The sequence below is a fragment of the Loxodonta africana genome, chromosome 7, assembly GCF_030014295.1.
Source record: "Loxodonta africana isolate mLoxAfr1 chromosome 7, mLoxAfr1.hap2, whole genome shotgun sequence".
Classification (NCBI taxonomy): domain Eukaryota; kingdom Metazoa; phylum Chordata; class Mammalia; order Proboscidea; family Elephantidae; genus Loxodonta; species Loxodonta africana.
Genome location: NC_087348.1, coordinates 22,528,958 through 22,551,540, shown reverse-complemented (window position 1 = coordinate 22,551,540; position 22,583 = coordinate 22,528,958). Strand labels below are relative to the sequence as shown.

At 37.6% G+C, this 22,583-nt stretch overlaps 1 pseudogene; it reads right to left on the bottom strand.

Moving 5' to 3' along the window:
* Nucleotides 1–2,433: 2,433 nt before the first annotated feature.
* LOC135231821 (olfactory receptor 4A47-like) lies at nucleotides 2,434–5,168 on the bottom strand (annotated as a pseudogene).
* Nucleotides 5,169–22,583: the final 17,415 nt, after the last annotated feature.

Sequence of the window (22,583 nt, the reverse complement as noted above, 5' to 3'; positions counted from 1 at the left end):
CTGAAAACATTAGCAAGCTATTCAAATAAGACATTGTGTATCAATTAATCCTCCAAAATCACATCTCATTGAACCAAGCCAAAATTTTTTTCCATAACCAAAATCCAAATCCATCACCATCAAGTCAATTTCAAGCTACTTGAATAGTTTGCTAATGTTTTCATGGCAATCCCATGAGCGCTATGAAGAAGAAGTGACACATAGCATTTTATTGGTTTGTCTTTGGCTATAATCTTTATAGAAACAGATCACAAGGCCTTTCTTCCCCAATGCCCATGGAGTGGTTGGAACTGCCAACCTTTAGGTTAGTAGTCAAGCACAAACTCCTTGCATCACCTATGAATGGAATAGAGATGCATGGGCAGTTATATACAGATCTGTGTCTGGTTGGATACAGGCTTATGTATGGTTGAATACAGTTCCTTGTAAGGTCATATAAAGAACTATGTGTGGTTGAACATAGGCCATTTGTGATCAGACACATGCCAGAAGTATGGTAAGATATAGCATCATGTATAAATGGATACAAACCTGTGTATAGTCAAATAGTCATATGGGTACTCAGATACAGACCCACATGTGGTCAGAAACGGATACAATATGGCCTGGTGCAGATGAAAGTGTGTGATTTGACCCAGACCTATGAGTGACTGGATATAGATATGTGTGTGTGTTGAATACAGACCTATGCATCATCTATATGTAGTCAGATACAGAAGATCTGCATGTGGTTGTATACGAACCCATGTGTCTAAGATACACACACTTGTGTGATCAGATAAAGGCCCATATGGGGTAGAATACAACATGGTGTTGTAACATAAAGACCCATATGATTAAGTGGAGACATTTGTATGGCTGGAGATACACCAGTGTGTAAGGCTGGGTTCTTTAGATAATCAAAACCAGTAAAGCATATAAATACATATATAGACATTTATATCAAGGAAATAGCTTACATAGTTGTAGAGGATGGACCACCCCAAGTCCATGGGTCAGGCTTCTCCTGATGCATGTAGCCAAGATGGGCAGGTTGGAGAGCAGGGCTCTTGTTCACAGGCTGTGAAGATCAAGGAATCTCAAAGATAGGCAGTCAAGACCTCGGGTAAGCTGCTAGCTCAAGTCCCAAGAACAGGAGATCAGTTGAACAGGAGCCAGCTGCAGGATCCAGAATGAGCAAAAACCCACAAGCCTTGCCAGGATATCCACTTATAGTCAATGCAGGTCACACACACAAGGAAGTTCCCTTTCAACTGACTGGCTACTCAGAGAAGATCCCATCGTAGAGTGATCACATAATTTCAAATGTCATCATGGGAGTGATCACACCATCATACAACTAGCAAATCACTGAGGATCATGGCCATTCAAGTTGACACACAACAGTAACCATTACAACCAGTATGTGGTCAAATATAAATCTTTGTACAGTAAAATACACCCTTGTTTGTGGCAAGATACCCACCAAATCAAACCCATTACCGTTGAGTCAATTCTGATTCATAGCAACAGTATAGGACAGAGTAGGACTTCTCCATAGGATCTCCAAGGCAATAAATCATTATGGAAGCAGACTGTCACATCTTGCTTCTGTGGAGTGTCTAGTGAGTTTGAACTACCAATCTCTCAGTTAGAAGTTGAGCACTCAAGGAAGAGATGTGAGACAGAAACAATACTGTCAGCATCTTTCTTGAAAATGAAATCATGCCAAATAACCCAGTGAAAAGTTCCAGGCTCTCTCTCTCTCTCTATATATATATATGAAAGGCAGGGTTTAAGTCCCTATTAGAAGACCATGATGTACTATAAGCAAGAAGATGAAATATTGAAAAATAACAAAGCCATCGTCAGATATTTTAAATGATCTTGGAAGATGAATACATGATTTTTATGAAAATATAACACCAAAGAAAGCTGCTCTGCTTGAGGAGACAAAATGATTTCCCAATCGGGAAAATAAGTAAGATTTAGTCATTTTTCTGTCTACTTGCTTTTTTCGTTTGGATTGTTTTTATGTATTTAGCAAACTTATGATTAATTTAGAACTCTGAACCATCCTTTCTTGTAAACCTTAACATGCTAAGCAACATAAGCAAAGCTACAGATATAAAATATCTTACAAACATAAAAAAATATCTCCATATGGGGTGCTATGAATCATATTTTCATGTCTTATTTTGAATTGTATTATTCTGAAATCTGCAGTGAACACTATTAATTGTGAAAAAGGATTAGATTTATTTAAGAAAGAGACATTAGAAAATCTTCCACCAACTAAAATAAATTTCTGGTATTAAATGTAGCGTAAGTCATAACATGGATATAAATCTATAGACTCGACAGAGCTATTCTACACCAAAAAAGAACACATATTTTCCTACGAAATGAAAATCTTATGAATATATTTTGAATAAAATGTGTCTTTGGAATTATCCAAATAAATGTTTTTCATCATGCACAAATTATTTAATGTGAGGAATTATTTACCCAAATTAAAAAATTACACACAGTTTTCTAGAATCAATTCAATGGCAATGGATTTGAATTTTTGTTGTGTCGTTGTTGTTGTTTTGTATTGTTTTGTTTTGTTTTCCTGGAAGGAACAATTCTTTATTGAAAGTAGGTGATACATTTGCCTCTTACTTCATTTTCTTCTTCTGGTCCAAAGCTTCTTCATGGCATTTTTCATCTCTGCATTTCTCAGAGTATAGATTAAGGGGTTCAACATAGGGGTGAAAACAGTGTAAAACACAGCCAAAAATTTATCAACAGGTAGGGTGAAAGGAGGTCTCACATACAAGAAAATACAAGGGACAAAAAACAGGACTACCACAGTGATGTGGGAACCACAGGTAGATAAAGCTTTGTGCCTCCCTTCCTGACTAAGGTTCTTCAGGGAGTGAAGAATGACTCCATAGGAGAAGAGTAATAGCATAAAGATGACCAAACGTATTGTGCCATAATTGGCAATCACAGTGAGACCAATGACATAGGTGTCAGTGCAGGCAAGTTTCAATAAAGGGTACATGTCACAGAAGATGTGGTCAATGACATTGGGGCCACAGAAGGGAAGGTTGTAAACAAAGAGAAGATGAGCAACAGCATTCACAAAAACCTCCAAAATAAGCCACCAGCAGCAGCAGAACACGTACCCATTGGTTCATGATGGTCATATAATGCAGGGGTTTGCAGCTAGCCACGTAGCGGTCATAAGCCATGACCACCAGAAGTAAAATCTCAGCACCACCAAATAAGTGTCCTATAAAAAGCTGAGTCATGCAAGCTTGAAAAGAAATGATTTTCTTCTCATAGAGTAAGTTTGTAATCATATTTGGGGTAACCGTAGTAGAATAAACAGCATCCATTTTTTTTTTTTTTTTATAAATGATAAGTAGCCAAGAAAGAAGTACATAGGGGCATCCAGGGTAGAGCTGATCACCACAGTCAAGACAATAAGTAAGTTATCCACAATTGTCACAATGTAGATCAGCAAAAATGCAACAAATAATATTTTCTGACCCTGAAGACTCTGAGTGAGCCCCAAGAGAACAAACTCAGTCACATTGTTCCTTTGCTCCATATGATCTCCTATGTTTCCTTATTTCAGAGTTCGGAAAAAAGTTCCCTGTAAATATAACGACTAGTGACATTCCGAAGTCTCCAGATAATTCATTTAATCATTATACAAGTTGACATTATATTTATTATGTTTCAACACTGTACTATATTCTAAGAATACACGGCTGATCAAACATGGTCCATAACCTCAGTGAACTTATCAAACGATGAAAGGCAAACAAGTAATTAGAAACACACGGGAAAAGAGCAGATTGTGAAATAAATGGGGTAACCACATTAACTTGTCATCTGGGAGAAATAAAATTGTATGTATATATATATATATATATGATTAGTATTACATATAAAATTATAAATAGAAAGTTTTAAAGTAAAAATAAAGGAAGATTTACTTAATATTCACTTTCATATTAATAAATAAGATTATTTTCTACATTCTAAAAAAAAAAAGAATGGCAAAGTCTTTTTAACTAATAGCTTACATCCCCCAAAGGACATATTTCAAAATTTCAAAAATTGGTACTGATAAGGTACAGTTGCACAATAAAGACATAAGCACAACACTACATACACTATTATTAAAAAATAATAAATAAATAAATATACCAATATGAGAAAAACATGGAAAGATACATTTTTTTCTTGGAAACAGGTAACTTTTTTTGCTGGTGATGAATATTCAGAAATGAAAAAAGATGAGAGATTCCAAGGAAAAAAGAAGACTGTGTATACACACACACAACCACACCTCCTCCAAAAAAAAACTATCATAAATATCATCAATATTACTCAATACTGTGACCTCTTAAAATAATTCTATTAATGATATCCAGTTATTCTTGACACCTCTATTGACATTTACTTGAATACCTGACGTCATAATTCTGCCGGACCTCCTCTTCACAATACATGGATTTTCTGTTTTTGTGGCCAAACCCTCTGTGTGTGCACTAGATCCCATCCTCTTTGTCCCTGTTCCTCTTGTAGTTGTCTCCTCCAATTCCTACATTAACAATTTTCCTCTCTGTATTTACACAGCATAGTATCATCATTGTTTAAATAATTTATCCTTCGACTCATCCTTTTCAAGCAAGAAACTCAATTCTATGTTCTTTATGAAAACACCTTCCCCTTGCTAAATCTAATGATCCCCATCAGTCCTTTTCTTACCCAACCTATCACTCCTATCAGTTGAAGTAATAACCTGCTTTTATAAGCATTATCTTAGGTCCTTGAAGGTCACTCATTCAAGGTTTACAGATTTACATCATTCTCTAATTATTAACAGATTAACAAACAATGCTCACAGAGCAATTCCATTGATCCTACGGGAGACCTATAAGTCTCTGTCCATTAGAATATTCCACAAATTGTTACCCTTGAAATTTGTTTCTAAGAATACTGATGTTAGAGAAGGTGAATGTACTCTAAATCTTTGTACTTTGAAATATTCCCAAAAAAGCATCATAGAATTAAGTCAATCTCCACATATTTTATCAATCACAAAGAATTTCTAACATGGCTGAGTATCAGAGTCACTTAGGAGAACTTTTTTAAAAGAGCTTGACTTTCCAAATCATACTACCGATGTATCCTTGCATAATATAAACCCTTCTGAAGACTCATGTATAAAAACACTCCCTGGGTTACCTGCATAATGAAACAGTCATTCAGTTCAAGTTCTGGATTGTGGTGCCTTCTCCCTTGTCCTAAAAGATAACAGCTTCATACACTGATGCCATCTCTGTGGACACACACAGTAAGATAGTAGACGCACCAGCACCAGACCTGGAAATGTTTCTCTGTGGCCAGTTCTTTCTATGCTTCCGGAAGTCTGTCTCATCTTAGTCCTTCAGAAAATTGGTACCTTTTCAATAGATGAGATTTTTATTACAAATTCAAAAATGTCCTCTAACAAAAAGAAGTCTGAATATTACTAATCTTACAGAAATACTTTTGGGTACAGGAGGAAATTAAAACACTTTGAAACTCATTTTATACATCCAGTGTAACCCTTGAGCACATATGAAACAAAAGCATTCCAAGGTTTTTAAATTTTAAATTTCTTAACTATTATTTAGTAATTCAAATACAGCTATGTATTTTAAAAACCTAATATGACAAAGTAGAAATTATTATAGGAACAAAAGTTCTTTAAAATTTGATACAAATTGATGTAAATCAACTGACTACAGGAAGCATCATAACCTTCTGCTTGACACTCTTTTGAAAAGTAGTGTCTATTTTAGTTACCTTGCCATCGTTTTTATGTTGGGTGTGTGGGAAAGACAAAATGTCTCCAGCTCTCATATCTTTAAGTACAGAGAAGCAATAGTTGAGAAGCTGTACAAAACAAACAGCACTCAAAGAGCCTCATCTACAGCACTTACGGATTTAGAAGTTGAAGTCCTGCATGTCAAGCTGATGTCATAATGGGATAAGATGTTGGTGAAAGGGATGTGTGTACCTTGCATGTTTTAGTATGTGTATTATTGTGACCAGAGGCAAACTGGAACAAAATATGTTTCTAAAGGTGGACACATCTTCCTTGCCATGTTTTTACCCATGTTACGTTACCACGACTCAAAGACATAGAGCCAATTTCTTCAAGATTTTCAATCTGGACAATTCTATGGTTGCTCTGACCAATAAAATATGACAGAAGTAATATTGGGCCAGTTGTGGGGATAGCACTTACCTACCCTAGCAGCTTCTGCCTTCTCCATCTGAGAACCCTAAGCTGCCATTTTAGAAGTCTAACAAGCTCACTGGAGAGAACTTATCTTCAAATCTCTACATGGAGAAGGAGTGGAACCCAACAGATCTATCTCTGCCAGGGCACCATTCATATGAATAAAGTCACCTTGAACCAACCGTTAAGTCCAGCCCTTACCAGAATATCAGAGAATGAACTAACTCTATGCCATGTGGAGAAAAATTGCTTAGCCAAGTTCTGCCTAAATTTCTAACCTCAAAAATAAGCTATACCAAAATATGTGTTTTTTTAAACCACTAAGTTTTAGGATAGTTGCTTATGCATCAGTGCGTGACTGGAATAGTAATGATTCTAAAATGTGTATTAAAATGAAAAGATTCTACAACTAAAATAACCTTGAAAATAAAAGTGGTAGGATAATACTAAGTGGTTTTAGGATTTACTACATAAGAAATGTAACTAATACTCTGTGTTGCTAGTGAAAGATTAGGTAGTTAAACAAAAAGAACACAGATTTTAGAAATAGAACCACACATATATGCTAACATGTTTTCAACAAAGTTTCCATTCCATTCAATAAGGAAGAGAAAGAATTATAAGGAAGTGATATTTAAACAACTGATACCCACATTAAAAAATTAATCATGTGATCCAGCCAACATGGCACCCTAGACAGAGGCACCATGCCATCTCTCTGCAGCAAAGACCTGAAAAACAAGATAAAATAGATACAAATACCAATCCTAGAAATCTAACCATTAAATGAAAGGATAAAAAAACTAGATTGAATACTGAATGGAAGACAAAGTTGAAAGGAAACAGTGAAGGAGAAGGATGTCCCCTGCCCACTAACATGGCACAGCATCACCATCTTGAAGCAGAGCCAGCAATGACCACAGACATGGAGTACAGGATGACAACTTCACAGAGTTCCCAACAGGGGACAGAGCACCTTGTAACCAGAGAAACATGCTTTCTCAACCCTCACACTTCTGACACATACACCAACTCCCCCACTCCCCTCTGGCCCCTGGCAAGCTGCTGTGCCTAGAGTATCCAACACTCTTAGACCCACCCGCACAGTGGATCCACACTGCCCTGCCCCTCTTGCCACTGGACAAGCTGCTGAATGGTGGAAAGTGAACCTGTCTGGCTCTACCACCCCTCTGGCAAGGGGCTGTGAACATTTTACACCACTGGACCAACATCAGAAGGCAGGCAGTGCCCCCCCAGTCCACCTTCAGCCACCTCGCCAAGCCAGCATACAGCAATGAGGGTTCACCCTGCCTGCTGCTGCCCTGCCCATCCGGACAAGGTGGTGAGACCTACCATGCACACAAGTGAGCAAGCAGCAAAGGATGCCCAGATTGCCCGCACTGACATATCAAAAGAAAACAAAAAGCAGGATGAAACAAGAGAATATACTATCAATAAATAAAGAAAATAATACATTAATGTCTCAGAGACAGCAGACAATATCCATATAAATATATAAAAAACCAGGACAAGATGGCTCCAGCAAGTGACCAAAATAAAAAATCAGATGGCCTTCTGGTAGAAGAAAAGGCAGTGGAACTACCTGATAATTCAAAAGTCTAGTATTTATGGCTCTCCAAGACATAAGGAAAGATATCAAGGAAAACACAAACAAAAACAAAGAAAAAATATACAAAATTATGAAAAAAAAATCAGTGAGACACAAAAAAAGCAATGAAAGAAGTAAGGAAAATAATAGAAGAAAAAAGTGAAAATAAATGAACTAATAGAAATCATACAAAAACAGCAAATAGAAGTGTAAAATATAAAAAAAATTTCAGAAATGGACAACTCAATAGAAGGTATTAGGAGCAAATTTGAAACAAGGAAAGGCAAAATAAGCAAAATTAAAGACAAATTCAAGGATACAACTTTGACAAAAAATCAGACACAAGAATGAAGAAAATCTAAGACTTATGTGGGACACAATCAATAGCAAAAATGTGCATGTCATCAGAGTCCTAGAACAGGAGAAGAAAGGAAAAACACAGAGAGGATTTAAAAGATTTGCTGGGAGGAAACTTCCAAAATTCCATGAAAGAAGAAAAGCTGATCATCTCAGATGCACAGTGTATTCCACATAGGATAGAACCCAAGAGAAAATCACCAAGATATCATAATCACACTTGCTAAAATCAAAGACATTAAAAAAAAAAACCTCAAGACAAACGAAAACTCATGTACAAAGGGGAAACAATAAGACAAAGCTTTGATTACTTGGCGGAAACTATCCAGGCAAACCATTGGTCTAACTGACAAAAAAAAAAAAAAAGAGGAGAGGGAGCCAAGATGGCTGACTAGGTAGACGCTACCTCAGATCCCTCTTGCAACAAAGACTCAGAAAAACAAGTGAATCAATCACATACATGACAATCTATGAACCCTGAACAACAAACACAGATTTAAAGAGTTGACCTGAGTGACAGAGACGGAGAACGAACAACTAGGGGAAGCAGTGACTGTTTTCAGAGCCTGGAACCAGTGTTCCAATCAGGTAACCTTGGCCCCGGGCTTAGGACTGGGCGCAGGGGAGCTGAACACAACATCCTGTGATGGCGCAAACATGCAGCGCAGCCCTACCCCCTGAACTGACCCCGGGAGGGGGCCCAGCCTGTCTGCGCGGGTGGCGGGAGAAGAAGTCCTTGGGAGGCAGTGACTGATTTTGGAGCCGGGAGTGCAGCGTCCCAGCAGGGGAACCTTGATGCTGGGCTTTGGACTGGCAGCAGAGGAACTGACCGCAGCTTCTGCGGGCCAGACCCTGGGGGGCGATCTCTACACAGCCAACACACATAGGTGACACGCCCCTCGGGAATCTCAGATAAAATAGTCATCCAAAGCAAGATAAGCAACTTTGGCTATATTCTGGGGTGCTACTCTCTCCTGTTTTTCTGAACCCTCCCCTCCCCTTCCCAGGCGGCTTCATTAACATTGGAATTTCCTGAGCCAGAGGGAGAACAGCTACGGCTCCTCTGCTTTTCTTTTCCCTTTTTTTTTTTTTTTTGGTCTTTTTCTGACCCATTCTTCCAGCCTGAGAGAAGCAACCACAAAAAACCCAGGGACCAAAAATAAGGAGGGTGACACATACCATTCAGTAGAGGTACTTGCATTGGGGGCCTAAGGTACAGCTGCAGAGTGCACCCACCAAGGTGCTTTAGGAATAGAGACACACCTACCTCACTGACACTTGGGGGAAGTCTGTCAGCATCCTGCCCCCCCCGGAGTGTGAACCCCAGCTGCTACTAGAATCTGGTGCACACAACTATCACCACTACTTCTCAAGGTGGATAGGTTTTAGGGTGCAGCACACACTTGATGACCCAAAATCACATTCTACTCAAGAATAGTGAATAGACTCAGGCATATATATCTGGCAACAGCCCAAACCAGCTGTTAATAGGTCATAAGTAAGTCAAGGGCTACAACAATCAAGACAGCACAATCTAGTAGCCCATCCACGTATATTGAAAGAAAACAAAACAAGACAAGACTCAGTGAGCAAATATAGAATAAATCACTACAATATCTTAATGATGGCTTGGAGACAGCAGTCGATTTCAAACCACATAAAGAAGCAGACCATGACAGCTTCTACAACACCCCAAACAAAAGAATCAAAATCTTTCCCAAATGAAGACACAATCCTGGAATTATCAGATACAGACTATGAAAAAACTAATTTACAGAATGCTTCAAGACATCAGGGATGACCTCAGAAATGAAATAAGGCAAACTGCAGAAAAAGCTAAGGAACACACTGATAAAACAGTTGAAGAACTCAAAAAGATTATTCAAGAATACAGTTGGAAAATTAATGTTGCAAGACTCCATAGAGAGACAGCATGTAGAAATCCAAAAGATTAACAATAAAATTACAGAATTAGACAACGCAATAGGAAGTTAGAGGAGCAGACTCGAGCAATTCGAATGCAGAGTGGGAAATCTGGAGGACCAGGGAACTAACACCAACATAGCTGAAAAAAAATCAGATAAAAGAATTAAAAAAAATGAAGAAACCCTAAGAATCATGTGGGACTCTATCAAGAAGGATAATTTGCTTGTGATTGGAGTTCCAGAACAGGGAGGGAGGACAGAAAACACAGAGAGAATAGTTGAAGATCTGCTGACAGAAAACTTCCCTGACATCATGAAAGACGAAAGGATATCTATCCAAGAAGCTCATCAAACCCCATTTAAGACTGACCAAAAAGAAAAACACCAAGACATATTATCATCAAACTTGCCAAAAACAAAGATAAAGAGAAAATTTTAAAAGCAGCCAGGGAGAAAAGAAAGGTCTCCTTCAAGGGAGAATCAATAAGAAAAAGTTTAGACTACTCAGCAGAAACCATGCAGGCAAGAAGGCAATGGGGTGACATATACAGAGCACTGAAGGAGAAAAACTGCCAGCCAAGGATCATATATCCAGCAAAACTCTCTCTGAAATATGAAGGCGCAATTAAGATCTTTGCAGATAAGCACAAGCTTAGAGAATTTGCAAAAACCAAACCAAAGCTACAAGAAATACTAAAGGAAATTGGTCAGAAAACCAATAATAACAGATACCAGCACAACAAAAGGTCACAGAACAGAACATCCTGCTATCAACTCAAATAGGGAAATCAAAAAAACAAATTAAGATTAATTAAAAAAAAAAATGCTCAAAACAGGGAATCATTGAAGTCAATATGTAAAAGATCACAATAATCAAAAAGAGGGACTAAATACAGGTGGCATAGAACTGCCATATGGCAAGGGATACAAGGCGATATAGGACAATACAAGTTAGGTTTTTACTTAGAAAAATAGGGGTAAATATTAAGGTAACCACAAAGAGGTACAACAACTCCATAACTCAAAATAAAAACCAAGAAAAACATAACAGTTCAGCAAACATAAAGTCAAATACTATGAAAATGAGGATCTCACAATTTGCAAAGAAAAACGTCTCAGCACAAAAAAGTAAGTGGAAAAATGAGATTAACAACACACATAAAAAGGCATCAAAATGACAACACTAAACACTTATCTATAATTACGCTGAATGTAAATGGACTAAATGCACTAAAAAAGAGGCAGAGAGTCTTCAGACTGGATAAAGAAACACGATCCATCTATATGCTGCCTACAAGAGACACACCTTAGACTTAGAGACACAAACAAACTAAAGCTCAAAGGATGGAAAAAAATATATCAAGCAAACAATAAGCAAAAAAGAAGAGGAGTAGCAATATTAATTTCTGACAAAATAGACTTTAAACTTAAATCCACCACAAAGGATAAAGAAGGACACTACATAATGATAAAAGGGACAATTGATCAGGAAGATATAACCATATTAAATATTTATGCACCCAATGACAGGGCTGCAAGATACATAAATCATATTTTAACAGAACTGAAAAAGTGAGATAGACACCTCCACAATTATAGTAGGAGAGTTCAACACACCACTTTCAGAGAAGGACAGGACATCCAGTAAGAAGCTCAATAGAGACACGGAAGACGTAATTACAGCAATCAACCAACTGACCTCATTGATTTACACAGAACTCTCCACCCAACTGCTGCAAAGTATACTTTTTTTTCTAGCGCACATGGAACATTCTCTAGAATAGAACACATATTGGGTCGTAAAACAAACTTTTGCAGAATCCAAAACATCGAAATATTACAAAGCATCTTCTCAGACCACAAGGCCAGAAAAGTGGAAATCAATAACAGAAAAATTAGGGAAAAGAAATCAAATTCTTGGAAACTGAACAATACCCTGCTCAAAAAAGACTGGGTTATAGAAGACATTAAGGAGACAATAAAGAAATTCATAGAATGCAACAAGAATGAAAACACTTCCTATCAAAGCCTCTGGGACACAGCAAAAGCAGTGCTCAGAGGCCAATTTATATCAATAAATGCACACATACAAAAAGAAGAAAGAGCCAAAATCTGAGAAGTGCCCCTACAACTTGAACAAATAGAAAGTGAGCAACAAAAGAAACCATCAGGCACCCGAAGAAAACAAATAATAAAAATTAGAGCTGAACTAAATGAATTAGAGAGCAGAAAAACAATTGAAAGAATTAACAAAGCCAAAAGCCGGTTCTTTGAAAAAATTGACAAACCATTGGCTAGACTGACTAAAGAAATACAGGAAAGGAAACAAATAACCCGAATAAGAAACGAGAAGGGCCACATCACAACAGACCCAACTGAAATTAAAAGAATCATATCAGATTATTACAAAAAATTGTATTCTAACAAATTTGCAAATCTAGAAGAAATGGATGAATTCCTAGAAAAACATTACCTACCTAAACTAGCACAATCCGAAGTAGAACAACTAAATAGACCCATAACAAAAAAAGAGATTGAAACGGTAATCAAAAAACTCCCAACAAAAAAAAGCCCTGGCCCAGACGACTATACTGCAGAGTTCTACCAAACTTTCAGAGAAGAGATAACACCACTACTACTAAAGGTATTTCAAAGCATAGAAAATGACGGAATACTACCTAACTCATTCTATGAAGCCACCATCTCCCTGATACCAAAACCAGGTAAAGACTTCACAAAAAAAGAATATTACAGACCTATATCCCTCATGAACATAGATGCAAAAATCCTCAACAAAATTCTAGCCAATAGAATTCAACAATATATTAAAAAAATAATTCACCACGACCAAGTGGGATTTATACCAGGTATAAAAAACTAAACTAGTTTTTTTTATGCAAGGCTGGTTTAATATTAGAAAAACCATTAATGTAATCCACCATATAAATAAAACAAAAGACAAAAACCACATAATCTTATCTATTGATGCAGAAAAGGCATTTGACAAAGTCCAACACCCATTTATGATAAAAACTCTCAGCAAAATAGAAATTGAAGGAAAATTCCCCAACATAATAAAGGGCAACTATACAAAGCCAACAGCCAACATCACTCTAAATGGAGAGAGCCTGAAAGCATTTCCCTTGAGAATGGGAACCAGACAAGGATGCCCTTTATCACCACAGTTATTCAACATTGTGCTAGAAGTCCTAGCCAGAGCAATTAGGCTAGACAAAGAAATAAAGGGCATCCGAATTGGCAAGGAATAAGTCAAATTATCTCTATTTGCAGATGACATGATCTTATACACAGAAAACCCTAAGGAATCCTCCAGAAAACTACTGAAACTAATACAAGAGTTTGGCAGATTCTCAGGTTATAACATAAACATACAAAAATCACTTGGATTCCTCTACATCAACAAAAAGAACATCGAAGAGGAAATAACCAAATCAATACCATCCACAGTAGCCCCCAAGAAGATAAAATACTTAGGAATAAATCTTACCAAAGATGTAAAAGACCTATACAAAGAAAACTACAAAGCACTACTACAAGAAATTGAAAAGGACATACTTAAGTGGAAAAACGTACCTTACTCATGGATAGGAAGACTTAACACAGTAAAAATGTCTATTCTACCAAAAGCCATCTATTCATACAATGCACTTCCGATCCAAATTCCAATGTCATTTTTTAAGGTGATAGAGAAACAAATCACCAACTTCTTATGGAAGGGAAAGAAGCCTCGGAAAATGCTCTGGATCATTAGCCATTAGAGAAATGAAAATTAAAACTACAATGAGATTCCATCTCACTCCAACAAGGCTGGCATTAATCCAAAAAACACAAAATAATAAATGTTGGAGAGGCTGCGGAGAGATTGGAACTCTTATACACTGCTGGTGGGAATGTAAAATGTACAACCACTTTGGAAATCTATCTGGTGTTATCTTAAACAGTTAGAAATAGAACTACCATACAACCCAGAAATCCCACTCCTCGGAATATACCCTAGAGAAATAAGAGCCTTCACACAAACAGATATATGCACACCCATGTTTATTGCAGCTCTGTTTACAATAGCAAAAAGCTGGAAGCAACCAAGGTGTCCATCAACGGATGAGTGGTTAAATAAATTGTGGTATATTCACACAATGGAATACTACGCATCGATAAAGAACAGTGACGAATCTGTGAAACATTTCATAACATGGAGGAACCTGGAAGGCATTATGCTGAGCGAAATTAGTCAGAGGCAAAAAGACAAATATTGTATAAGACCACTATTATAAGATCTTGAGAAATAGTATAAACTGAGAAGAACACATACTTTTGTGGTTACGAGGGGGGGAGGTAGGGAGGGTGGGAGAGGATTTTTTACTGATTAATTAGTAGATAAGAACTGCTTTAGGTGAAGGGAAGGACAATGCTCAATACATGGAAGGTCAGCTCAACTGGACTGGACCAAAAGCAAAGAAGTTTCCGGAATAAACATGTCTGATGAGTTGTCTTTGGGAATGGTTCCCGTCCTGGGCCAACAGAAAGTTTGGGGACCATGACCGCCGGGATTCCTCTAGTCTCAGTCAGGCGATTAAGTATGGTCTTTTTGTGAGAATTGGGGGTCAGCATCCCACTGATCTCCTGCTCCCTTAGAGATTCTCTGTTGTGCTCCCTGTCAGGGCAGTCGTTGATTGTGGCCGGGCACCAACTAGTTCTTCTGGTCTCAGAATGATGTAGGTCTCTGGTTCATGTGGCCCTTTCTGTCTCTTGGGTTCTAAGTTATCGTGTGACCTTGGTGTTCTTCATTCTCCTTTGATCCAGGTGGGTTGAGACGAATTGATGCATGTTAGATGGCCGCTTGTTAGCATTTAAGACCCCAGATGCCACATTTCAAAGTGGGATGCAGAATGTTTTCATAATAGAATTATTTTGCCAATTGAGTTAGAAGTCCCCTTAAACCATGGTCCCCAAACCTTCTGTTGGCCCAGGAGAGGAACCATTCCCGAAGACAACTCATCAGACATGAAAGGGACTGGACAGTGGGTAGGAGAGAGATGCTGATGAAGAGCGAGCTAATTATATCAGGTGGACACTTGAGACTGTGTTGGCATCTCCTGTCTGGAGGGGGGATGGGAAGAAAGAGAGAGTTGGAAGCTGGCAAAATTGTCACGAAAGGAGAGACTGGAAGGGCTGACTCATTAGGGGGAGAGCAAGTGGGAGTACAGAGTAAGGTGTATATAAACTTATATGTGACAGTCTGACTTGATTTGTAAACGTTCACTTGAAGCTCAAGAAAAGTTAATAAAATTAAACAAAAAAAAATAAAAAAAAAGAGGAGAGGAAACAAATAATCCAATAAGGTGAGATGGAGGAAAACACAACAGACCTAATCGAAATAAGAAGGATCCTAACAAAATACTCTGGAAACCCTAGTGGTGTACTGGTTAAGTACTACGTCTGCTAACCAAAAGGTCGGCAGTTCAAATCTACCAGGCACTCCTCAGAAACTCTATGAGACAGTTCTAGTCAGTCCTACAGGGTCACTATGAGTTGGAATTGACTTGACGGCAATGGGTTTATGGGTAAAAAAATCCTAAGAAAAATTTTGGTCCGACAAATTTGAGAACCTAGGAGAAATGGACAAATTTCTAGAAATGTTGTTGTTGTTGTTAGGTGCCGTCCATTTGGTCCTGGCTCATAGCGACCCTAGGCACAACAGAACAAAATGCCGCCTGGCCCTGAGCCATCCTTACACTCGTTATGCTTGAGCTCATTGTTGCAGCCACTGTGTCAGTCCACCTCATTGAAGGTCTTCCTCTTTTCCGCTTACCCTGTACTCTGTCAAGCATGATGTCCGTCTCCAGGGACTGATCCCTCCTCACAACATGTCCAAAGTATTTAAGAGGCAGTATCACCATCCTTGCCTCCAAGGAACATTCTGGCTGTACTTCTTCTAACACAGATTTGTTCATTCTTTTGGCAGTCCATGGTATATTCAATATTCTTCATGAACACCACAATTCAAAGGTGTCAATTCTTCTTCGGTCTTCCTTATTCACTGTCCAGCTTTCACATGCATATGATGCAATTGAAAATACCATGGCTTGGGTCAAGCACACCTTAGTCTTAGAGGTGACATCTTTGCTCTTCAACACTCTAAAGAGGTCCTTTGCAGCAGATTTACCCAACGCAATGTGCTGGAAGTGCTCACTCGTCTATGCCAAGAAATATGGAAGACAGCTTCCTGGCCAACTGACTGGAAGAGATCCATATTTATGCCTATTCCCAAGAAAGGTGACCCAACTGAATGTGGAAATTTCAGAACAATATCATTAATATCACAAGCAAGCAAAATTTTGCTGAAGATCATTCAAAAACAGCTGCAGCAGTATATCGACAGAGAACTGCCAGAAATTCAGGCCGGTTTCAGAAGAGGACGTGGAACCAGATAGAGATATCATTACTGATGTCAGATGGATCCTGGCTGAAAGCAGAGGAGAATACCAGGAAGATGTTTGCCAGTGTTTTATTGACTATGCAAAAGCATTTGACTGTGTGGATCATAACAAATAATGGATAACATTGCGAAGAATGGGAATTTCAGAACACTTAATTGTGCTCATGAGGAACCTTTACTTGGATCAAGAGGCAGTTGTTCGGACAGAACAAGGGGATACGGTTTGGTTTAAAGTCAGGAAAGCTGTGCGTCAGGGTTGTATTCTTTCACAATACCTATTCAATCTGTATGCCAGGCAAATAATCCAAGAAGCTGGACTATATGAAGACGAACAGGGCATCAGGATTGGAGGAAGACTCATTAAGAATCTGCATTATGTAGATGACACAACCTTGCTGGCTGAAAGTGAAAAGGAATTGCAGTACTTACTAATGAAGATCAAAGACCACAGCCTTCAGTATGCATTGAGCCTCAACATAAAGAAAACAAAAATCCTCACAACTGGACCATTGAGCAATGTCATGATAAATGGAGAAAAGATTGAAGTTGTCAGGAATTCATTTTACTTGGATCCACAATTAACATCCATGGAAGCAGCAGTCAAGAAATGGGAAAAAAAAAAAAAAAATTGCATTGGGCAAATCTGGTGCAAAAGACCTCTTCAATGTGTTGAAAAGCAAAGATGTCACCTTGAAGACTAAGGAATGCCTGACCCAAATCATGGTGTTTTCAATCTCCTTATATGCATGAGAAAGCTGGGCAATGAATAAGGAAGTCCAAGCAAGAACTGACACTTTTGAAGTTGGTGTTGGCAAAGAACGTTTAATATACTGTGGACTGCCAGAAGAACGAACAAATCTGTCTTGGAAAGAGTACAACCAGAATGCTCTTAGAAGCAAAGATGGTGAGATTACATCTCACATAATTTAAACATATTATTGGGAAGGATTGCTCCCTGGAGGACGTCATGCTTGGTAAAGTAGAGGGTCAGTGAAAAAGAAGAAGACCCTCAATGGGATGGATTGACACAGTGGCTGTAACTATGGGCTTAAGCATAACAATGATTATGAGGACCATGCAGGATCGGGCAATGTTTCTTTCTATTGTACATAGGATCCCTATGAATTTAAGCCAACTAGATGGCACCTAACAACAAAAATGCACAAAACCAACAACCAATGTCATTCTCAATGGAGAGAGACTGAAAGCATTCACCCTGAGAATGGGATCCAGACAATGATCTGCTTTATTGGTACTCTTATTTAACATATTCCTGGAAGTAGCCTCGGGCAACAAGGTAATAAAAAGAAATAAGGGCACTCAAATTGGAAAGGGAGAAATAAAACTATCCCTATTTACAGATGATATGATCCTACACATAGAAAACCCCAAATATTCCACATACACACACACACACACACACACACACACAAATTATTGGAACTAATACAAAGTTTCAGTAGAGAAGCAGGATACAAGATCAACATACAAAAATCATTTGGATTTGTATACACCAAAAAAAAGAGCTTTGTAAAGGAAATCAGGAAAATAATACCATTTATAATAGCCCCTAAAAAGATAAAATACTTAGGAATAAATCTAACCAGGGATGAAGTCCTATACAAAGAAAAATACAAAACACTGTAGCAAGAAGCCAAAAGAGACCTACATAAATGGAAAAAACATACCATGCTGATGAATAGGAGGAGTCAACATTGGAAAATGTCAATTTTACCAAAGAGATCTACAGATATAATGCAATCCAAACCCAAATACCAACAGCATTCTTTAACAAGATGGATAAACAAATCGTTTTAAATGGAAAAGAAAGAGGCCTGGATAAAAAGGCATTATTGAAGAAAAAGAACAAAGTAGGAAGACCTCACACTACCTGATATCAGAAGTTACTCTACGGCCATGGTAGTGAAACAGCCTTGTACTGGTAAAATGACAAACACATAGACCATTGGAACACAATCAAGAAAGCAGAAGTAAATCAATCCACCAATTGTTGGCTGATCTTTCCATTAAATGAGAAAAAGTCTTTTCAAAATATAGTGCTGGCAAATCTGGACGTCCATTTGTAAAAAAAAAAAAAATGAAACGGGACCCATACTGCACACCATACACAAAAATTAACTCAAAATGGATCACAGACATAAATATAAAAAGTTAAATGATAAAGATGATGGAAGAAAAAAATAGGGGAATGCTAGGGACCCTATTATATGGCATAAATACAAAGCAAACAGTAACTAACAATGCTCACACACCATAAAATGAGTTAGATAACTGGGATCTTCTAAAAATTAAACAAATATGCTCATCAAAAGACTTCACCAAAGGAGTAACAAGAGAACACACAAACAGGGGAAAAAAAAATTGGGGTTATGATATATCTGATATATCCAGAAGGCTGCCTCTTGCTCTCTCTATATATATTCCACCTGAGCACAATTAAGCATTCTGAAATTCCCATTCTCCTTAATGTTACCCATAATTTGTATGGACACTTTGGCATAGACAATAAACACAGTAAACATCTTTCTGGTATTCTCTACCTTCAACCAACATTCATCTGTCATCAGCAATGATATCCTTTGTTCCTCATCTTCAGAATCCTGCTTGAATTTCTGGAAGTTCCCTGTCAATGGACTGCAGTAACTGCTTTTGAATAATCTTCAGCAAAATTTTACTTCTGGGTGATATTAATGATATTCTTTGATAATTTCTGCATTGTGTTGGATCACCTTTCTTTTAAATGAGCACAAATATGGATATCTTCTAGTTGATTGGCTAGATAGCTGTCTTCCAAATTTCTTGGCATAAACAAGTGAGCACTTGCAGCAGTGTATCAATTTGTTGAAACATGTCAACTGGCATTCTATCAATTCCTGGAGCCTTGTTTTTAACCAATGCCTTCAATGCAACTTGGATCTCTTCCTTTAGTACCATTGATTCCCGATCATATGCTACCTCCTGAAATGGTTGAATGTCGACAAATTCTTTTTGATACGGTGACTGTATATTGCTTCCATTTCTTTTGATGCTTCCTGAATCATTTAACATTTTTCTCCACAGAATTCTTAAATATTGCAACTGAAGTCTTGTATTTTTCTTTAGTTCTTTCAGCTTGAAAAATGATGAGCCTGTTCTTCCCTTTTGTTTTTCTATCTCTAGGTCTTTGTACATTTCATAATACTTTACTTTGTCTTCTCAAGCTGGCCTTTGAAATTGTCTGTTCAATTCTTCTTCATCATTCATTAGCCATTAGAGAAATGCAAATGAAAACTACAATGAGAAATCATGTCACCCTGACATTACTAGAACTAATAAAAACAAAAACAAAAAATAACAAAAGTTGGAGAGGTTGTGAGGAGATTGGATCTCTTATGCATTACTGGGGGGAAATGTAAAATGTAAAATATGGTGCCTCCTTGAAATTCTAGAAATAAAATACCATACAATCCAGTAAGCCCATTCCGAGGACTATATCCTAGAGAAATAAGAACTGTCACAAGAATAGACATATGCACACTTATGTTCATTGCAGCATTATTCATAACAGAAAAAAATGGAAGCAACCTATGTGCCCATCAGCAGATGAATGGATAAACAAATTATGGTACATACACATATTGGAATTCTACATAATAATAAAGAACAATGATAAATGCTCAAAACATCTCAAAACATGTATGAATCTGGAGCACATTATGCTTAGTGAAATCAGTCAATCGAAAAAGGATGAATATTGTATGAGACCACCCAAGAAAATGTTTATACATACACAAAAAAAACAATCTGATGATTACAAGGGAGAAGAGGGATGTGTTGGGAGAACCACTAACTAGACAGTAGACAAGTGTTAACCTTGGTAATGGGGAAGACAACACACAATATAAGGGAAGTTGGTATATCTTGACTAAGGCAAAGTCTTAGAAGCTTCCTAGACAAAACTAAACACCTCGAGGAACAGAGTTACTGGTGTTGAGAGCTGGGGGCCATGGTCTTTAACATAGCTCATAAACAAAAGGTTTTAAATCCTACTTTGCTGAGTAGTGGCACCTGGGGTCTTAAAAGCTTGTGAGCGCCCTCTAAGATACATTTGCTGATCCCATCCTGTGTGGAGCAAAGGAGAATGAAGAAAACCAAAGACTTAAGGACAATATTAGTCCAAAAAACTAATGAACCACAGCCTCATCCAGCCTGATCCCAGAATAATTAGCTGGTGCTTGGTTACCGCTACTGCCTGCTCTGACAAGGATCACAATAGAGGGTCCCAGACAGAGCGGGAGAAAAACGTAGAGAAAAATTCAAATTCACAAAAAGGACCAGACTTACTGGTCTGACAGAGACTTGAGGAACCCCCAAGACTATGGTCCCTAGACACCCTGCTAACTCAGAACTGAAGCCAACCCTGAAGTCCATGTTTCAGCCAAAGTTTTAGACACACCTATAAAACAAACAGTAACACATGTGAGGAACATGCTTCTTAGTTCAGTCAACTGCAGGAGACTAAATGGGTAACCCCCACCCAGCCCAAAAGCAAAAATAAGAAGGCAGAAAAGGACAAGAAAAGTGTAGGAATGGACAAAGGGTACCAGGGGTGTAACGGGAAAGAGGGAGAGGGTTGACACTTTGTGGGAATTACAGCCAAGGACACAAAACAATTTATGTATAAAATTTGAGTGAGAAACTAATTCATGCCATCAACTTTCAGCTAAAGCACAGTAAAATTTAAAAAGATTTAATCACATGTAAGCAGATAGAGCATCGTTTGTGGTGGACACAGACCTGAGTATGGTAGATACAGATATCTGAATGGTTGGATACAGATCTGCCTGTGGCTAGACACAGACTTATGGTCTGTCAGACTTAGACCATTATGTGTTCACATATGACTCATGTGTGATCAGATATAGACCCCTGTGTGGTCAGATACAGACTTGCGTGTTTATGTATAGACCCATGTGTGACCTTAGACACATGTGTAGACAGATACAAGTCTATGTGTGTTTGGTACAGACTTGTGTCTTTGACTTTGAGGATTGTGCAGTAACTCATGCAGCAAAAGACACTGAATCCTTTCAGATCAACTCACTGAAAATGTGAATCAAATGTAAATAAGAGAATTCCCTCTGTAAATCAGAAACAGAAAGGCAAGTTGTATGTACACTCTGTGGAACTAACTACAAATTTTATTGAGATTTTTAAAGCAAGTCTGCACAATATGCTTCTTATTCAGAATGAGAAATCCAGATTATTGTGATATACCCTTTTTTACAATAGAAGTATTTCAAGACATTAGGAATTTCTGAGCCTTATAAAATGACTTTAAGATTTATCAGGAATAATTAATATTTGGGAATTGCATAAAAATGTTTTAAATAGGTGAGTAATAGAGGAGATTATCCCACCAGATAATACAAATACACATTAAAAATCTTTGATAACTGACATAGTGTGTTAGTGGTAGAGAGTTAAAAAAAAAAAATAGAAGAAATGAAAGAAATGGTGAAAAGACTGAATGAACACAAATAATTTACAAAGGTTATGGAAGGAACTCTATATCCCAGACACTGTGAAAGAAAAAGAAAGCACAAAGACAACTAAGGAATAACCCTGCCTTCAGCTGACTTATACACTATAAACATAGACAACAGACCAAGATTTTTATACATCACTCCATATAGCTATGCAAATTTGAAAATTAACTAAATTTCCAAAAGTGGAGAACTTAGTTATGCTAACTCCAGTTCAACCAAATCTCAATATTATTTGGTGAATAATGGTATGCTTAGGAATTTATTTATTTATTTTTTTAAGGAAGAGTTTGAGATGATATAAGAAATATCCATGTAATGATATTAGGAATAAATATAAGGTTACAAAGTCACATACACTGTGTGTTTTACCAGTGAAAAAAGCCCTGTCTTCCGTGCCCTTAACCCCTCATGA